Below are 6,000 nucleotides of genomic sequence, written 5' to 3'. Positions count from 1 at the left end.
TAGAAACTATACCCCGGTTTGATGAGCTCCAACTATAAACTATAGTCTTATAGACTGTACCCGGTTTGTTCTGCTTTTAATGGTTTGATAAACACCCCTAATTTATTTGAAGTTATTAAGTTTTTCAATATATTTTTAAATACATACAAAATTAAAGTAAAAAGAAACAAAAAAAATAATAAATTAAAGGATTCCCCTCCAACAAAAAAGAGGGAAGCCTCTATAAGTCTATACTTGACCGCCACATCTCACGAGATGACTTAATAAGGAACCTCTCCTCATAATCTTATGATGAGATTTGAATAAGAAGGAAATCCAAAAGATTTTTCCTCCCCCCCCAAACTAGGTCCAGCCAAGGAGTATTCCGCTTTTGTTGTTTTATAGTGCATTTTCTTATGTATATTAATAAAAGGATTCTCACACAAATTATTTGGTGATGGAAAATGAGTGGGTAGGTAGTGTAACATGAGGCGAGTAGCCCGTAAATTTAGAAATGGTTTAGTAGATATCCCCTCCTAAAGTTTGGCTAGAGTTGGGGATGAATTAGTTGCGCACTTGCGTGTTAAGTTAATTAAGGAATTGGTTTTTTAATGAATAAATGAACAAAAATAAATATTCCTTCCATCTTAAAAATATTGTCTGCAAAAATAAAATTAAAAAAAAGAAGCCTATTTCTATCCTCATTTCTAAGATAATAATTAACTAAGGGTGTAATTCGTAAAGGGATTCAACCGAAGACCTCGTCGGTTTGGTAAACTATTGACACGGGTTCGTCAAAGAAGGCTCGTTGCTTGGGAAGTCCAAATAACCAAAGAGGAAGAGGTGTAAATCATGAGTCCATCCGTACAGCGTGCCTCTATATGCGTATGTATGTGTGTGCAGTGTATATATGTATAAATTACTAAAATGAATATAACGTGCAAGGAGGTGTAAATCATGAGTCCATGCATACAGAATGCCTATATATACGTATGTATGTGTGTGCAGTGTATATATGTATAAATTACTAAAATTAATATAACGTGAAGAAGTAATTAAAATTTTGTTATTGATAGGGTAGTTTGAGTTTAAAAATAATACGGAGTAACATGACGTTAATGTGAGAAAACCGACAAAAGAGTCGACGCAAAATTTGGTGTGAATTTGTGAGTCTAAGAAAACTCAAGTGTCAATCTCAAAGACACTTTATTCATCGTATCAAATTGTCCCACCATGCGTGGTAGAATTCTGTAGTAGATCTATTTTTATATGTCAAGTTAGTAATATTAAAATTTTTATAATAATAAAGATAATGAATAATGAGTTTCATGTTAAACACTCTTAATTTAGAAGTAAGAATAGATATGTTGTCTTCAAAAAAGATTATCTGGTCTCGAAAAAGTCATTAAAGAGTTATTATCATAGGAACAGTAGATTTTATTATATAACTTATATTATTTGGTAATGTCTTAGAAAACTGATCTAAATCTTTGGAATGGAAAAGTTTATTGTTTTTAATACTATTTTAATACAATAGCTTTTTTAAAGAATTTAGATTGATGATGATAAGTTTTAAATACATTAAAAGTATTAATAAACATAACTAGATTAATACCCGGTCGTTGACTGAGTTAAAAACAATAAATATATATTTGAAGGCACAAGAAGGAAACAAAGGAAACATGACTAATCAGTCAGTTTTACTAAATTCAATTAAGCACCGTGCTTAAATGTTTGGTTTAGATCCACTTTATATTTAAATAGCTTGCTACTGTAGTTATTGACCCGGGTTACTTAAATTGCCCAGTGTTGACCCATTACCCAAACTGTTCGGCTAGCCCATATTTCCATCTCTAAGCAAGAGCATGACGAAGCTAGCCATTTGAACAAGTGTTGGTTTTTCTTGTCATTAGTAGCAATTACATATTCATACATGTTCTTGAAGACCGGCCTTAGTTCTATAGCAGCAAAGTCGATCCCAGTTCCAAAATGGCGATTCCGACAAAGTAACGAATTGCACCGGCAACAACACCTGAGATCAATAGTTGACCAGAAATATTGTTAGTTGGCTAACAATGTAATAAAATTGAAAGGAAAAAAAAACAAATGATTAGACAAAATATGCTGCCAACTTCCTTTAATAAGATATTATATTTAAAGGTTTTATGATGATGATTTGATTTAGTTTTTCCTTGATGTTCATGTAACTTTACCTGCCTGATGGGCATCATAAGAATAACTATTTATTGTTCATGTAAGCCACTTACTTGATCCTCTTATTATGCTACAGAACAACAATCTTCCGGGTGGATAAGATTTATTTGTTGTACCAAAGCCAAGTACAGAACAACAATCTTGTAAGTTGTGACATATTCAAAGCTATCAAAACTGAACACACTAGAAAGACCAAGTGACAACAAATGATTAATATGATTAATAAGACATCTACGTTTTCTCCTATTGCATGAACCACAATAGATGTAGATTCAGTTGCTTCAATAACACGACTGCAAGAAAGAATAAAGGGCGGTGGTTAAGTGGCAAAAGACGTACCTACACCAAATACCCCTCTTACCATTTGATCCTCTACCACCATATCTGCACAAATTTCTAATACCAGAAACTATAGAACAAATGACGACCATTACATCTTAGTAACAAATAATGATTTTATGAGAGTAAGAAACAATCCAAAGCTCATACCTTTAGAATGTAAACTGTAACCACATTTGCTTCATAACCTTCTATTGCTCTTTGTGTCTGAAGTAGAACTGTCGGATTTAGAGCTTGACACGGATTATAAACCAAGTGCAACATCAACGTAAACTACACAATGACTGTATACTAAGAACATGGTTGGGTGGATCCAATTGTCCTAGTCCATCCCCTGAACTTTTCTTTAAGGCAGATGAAACCCTGGTTTAAAAGATCTGCCGCAGACAGCAAGTAAAAACTTTTATGGACTTAGTTAATACTATAAAGGAACACCAATAGTTTTGGGTAGTTTAGTAACTCGCATCCTTCGGCCCGCTCACCTACAGAAGGTGTGAAGAAATGATTATAGGTTTACCGCAGTTCAACTATATTATTACATCAATATTTCTAATTAAAAACAATAGAGAAGAGATTATGCTTGCTTTTTTGAAAAGGAGGACCACCTAAGATTTTCTAAGAGTTCATGCAATCCAAATACACTTCGGATGAGTATTCAAACACATTTGACATTTTGACCAACTTCCGTCAGTTAATTATTTTAAAGGTCTGCACATTTAGGTTGTTCGGAATAATGTAAACACATATCGACCATTAACCTATAACCGGGTCAAAATCACATCAACAACCTAAAGGTTGGGTAATTTATACACAATTTACTTACGCAATATCTGTGCAATTGAAGCAGCCTCAGCAACACGGCTACTGTTGAATTCCATCAAATACTGTAGATAAGATCAGTAGTGGTGTGTTAATACATTACAACGAAAAATACATTGTCATCAGTTGCATCCACTTAAAGTACCTTTATGAGCTCCATGGTCTGGCTAGCAGTCTCTGAATATACACTATGGAATTATAAAACACAAAGATTTAGCATATCTGATAATGGGTAAAACTCCTACCAGGTCAAATGAGCTTGAGAAGTAATGGTCCACTATCGTAGGGTTGTAAATCTTCATCAAAGCTCGACAGGGCACTTTCTTTTCCAATTTACTGATATAAAAGGTAGTAAAGCATCATTTATAATTAAATAACACATACGAAAAGTACCGGCCATGCTCTTTATATCATGTAAAGTAGTAAGTATTTTATGACCATTTAAGAGATTAGTAAGAAAATGGGTTAATTAGGAGGCTTTCGCCTTCCATAGTTCCATTACTTGGCTGCCCAGTTTAGAGGCAACTTTAAAGTGTATACATAATCCAAGTATATAAGAAAGAGAATAACCTTTAGAATAGTTAGCTTGCCCTGTCATGCCCTCGGATTGACTGTGCTGGTAACGTGGTCAATCTCTACCGGACGATGAAGAGACATGCCGCTGAGTCTAATCACCATTGCTGTTCAAAAAAAAATAGTTAGCTTGCTGTTGATGTCCATTGAATAAAATGGGAAGGAGGATCATTGTCTACTCCAAGGTACATATTGTTGGCCGTTGATTACCTGATGATGAAATGTATATCACTCATTAACACTTAACAACATAAAAATGCCTTTATCAATAGATAAATCATAAGTATAAATCATCATCAAACATTATATAGAGTTCTTCAAAAGATGTACCTTATTATCCGGCACAACTCTGTCACTGATTACAATTCTCTCACGCGGTCTAGCATTAATGCTAACTAACCCCTAAGAGACTAATAAAGAACAAATTCAGTAATATCATGATTCAGAAGTATTGCAAAACTGGATTTTTAATGTGAAAAAAAAACCGAGGTAGAATAATAGGGGAAGATTCTTGAATATAACAATAATTTGTATCAGACAATACTTTACACACAATACTTTACACAGGGCACATCCAAAAAGAACTATAAAGTTTATAGTATGCACTAAAGGAGATGGGGCAAGTCGTTTTTTTTCATGAATCATTCCCAATAAACACACTTTCAGAGCTTAAACATAAGATTAAAGGGTATACACATATACAACAACAACAATAAACACCAATCAATCCATATCATCATTTAATTAAATTTATATCAAATTTATATTCAATTGGGATTCGTATCTTGAAGAATCAGAAATCAAAACTCATTTGGGAGGAAACTTGAACGTAAAATCAAAACGGATACTGATGAAAATATAAGAACATGTGTAAACAAAATCCTTAAACGTAAAATTAAACAAAACCTTAAAATAGTCTAAATTGTAAGAGCATACTCGTTATAATGTGAAGTGACAACACTGTTGTAAACACCTTAAAAAGAACAGCAAACACCGGCGACGGCTGTGCTGGGGGCGATTGTGTGAAAGAAGGGTGACTGTGTGTGAGGGATATTCTGTGTGTTTGGAACGGTATATCTTTTGGTGTAAATTAAGCAACTTTTATTTGAATGGCTAAGATTGAAGAAATAAATGAATTTGAACGGTTAAGATGAAAAGATAGGTTGGTTTTTTTCTCACAACTCTATTAGTAATATATATATATATATAATAAGTTATTTCTTCTAAATACATTAAAATTAATAAAAAGAAGGATATAACAAACATAATAATTTATTTCTTTATTGGAGAAGCTTTGACAATATTTAAGTAATTATTTGGACATGATTCACAATTTCCTCTTCTGTTATACTTATAAGCAAGCGCTCTAATATTGTGGAAAATAATGTTAACTAGAAATTTAAAATTTACTTTTTTTCATATTAAAAGTCATTCTTTGAACCACAGAAAAAAAAAAGAATTAATTAAAATACAACTAATTATAACCCTTGGCAAGACCTATGTATAATAGATATTAATTTTGAACTTCTAAATGCAATTTCAATATGTAGATAGTTTTGAAAAAAAGGTTAAATGCTTTATATAATAGTTATATTAGATGTAGATAATGCACTTAAAAGACCTATTTCCGCATTTGCAAACATAAAAATACTAAATATACTCCATTTGAGAACCTATTTTGGAGGTGCATGGTGTTGCGTTTACAAGACAGATTTCGACTTTTCAATATTGATTTTTTTTTCAAAATTGTATTTTGAAAAAGTATGTATGTACATGTTTCTCCAAAATTGTGTTGGTTTTTCCATCATCAAGAATTTTAAATAGGCATTTCTACTTTGATGGAGCTCTCTAGCACGGACCCAATAAAGACAACATATGCTAGCCCTCCTGTTGTCGAACCACAACACGAAGTTTGCATCAAAATTCACCTTTAAAAAAATGTAATATGCTAGCCCTTCTGTTGTCGAACCACAACACGAAGTTTGCATCAAAATTCACCTTTAAAAAAATGTAAAAAACAGATGATCACTTTATCATCCAAACACTCTTTTAAATTGTTTGTATTTTACAAACATA

General features: G+C 32.5%; 1 long non-coding RNA gene across 3 annotated transcripts; it reads right to left on the bottom strand.

Annotated features, from left to right (window-relative positions):
• Positions 1 to 2,385: 2,385 nt before the first annotated feature.
• Positions 2,386 to 5,081, bottom strand: LOC122578434. 3 transcript variants are annotated; one of them, XR_006320505.1, is made up of 6 exons: positions 4,861 to 5,081; positions 4,255 to 4,334; positions 3,922 to 4,134; positions 3,597 to 3,687; positions 3,356 to 3,416; positions 2,386 to 3,014 (listed from the first exon to the last, which is right to left on the bottom strand). It is a non-coding gene; the product is annotated as an uncharacterized LOC122578434 (long non-coding RNA). The 3 variants fall into 3 exon arrangements; XR_006320506.1 differs by lacking the exon at positions 3,597 to 3,687; XR_006320507.1 differs by lacking the exons at positions 3,597 to 3,687; positions 3,922 to 4,134; positions 4,255 to 4,334; positions 4,861 to 5,081 and adding an exon at positions 3,497 to 3,552.
• Between the last annotated feature and the right edge of the window lie 919 nt (positions 5,082 to 6,000).

Source organism: Erigeron canadensis, chromosome 1, assembly GCF_010389155.1.
Source record: "Erigeron canadensis isolate Cc75 chromosome 1, C_canadensis_v1, whole genome shotgun sequence".
Taxonomy (NCBI): Eukaryota; Viridiplantae; Streptophyta; class Magnoliopsida; order Asterales; family Asteraceae; genus Erigeron; species Erigeron canadensis.
Note: the sequence above shows the minus strand (reverse complement) of the source record. Positions and strands in the feature narration are given on the sequence as shown.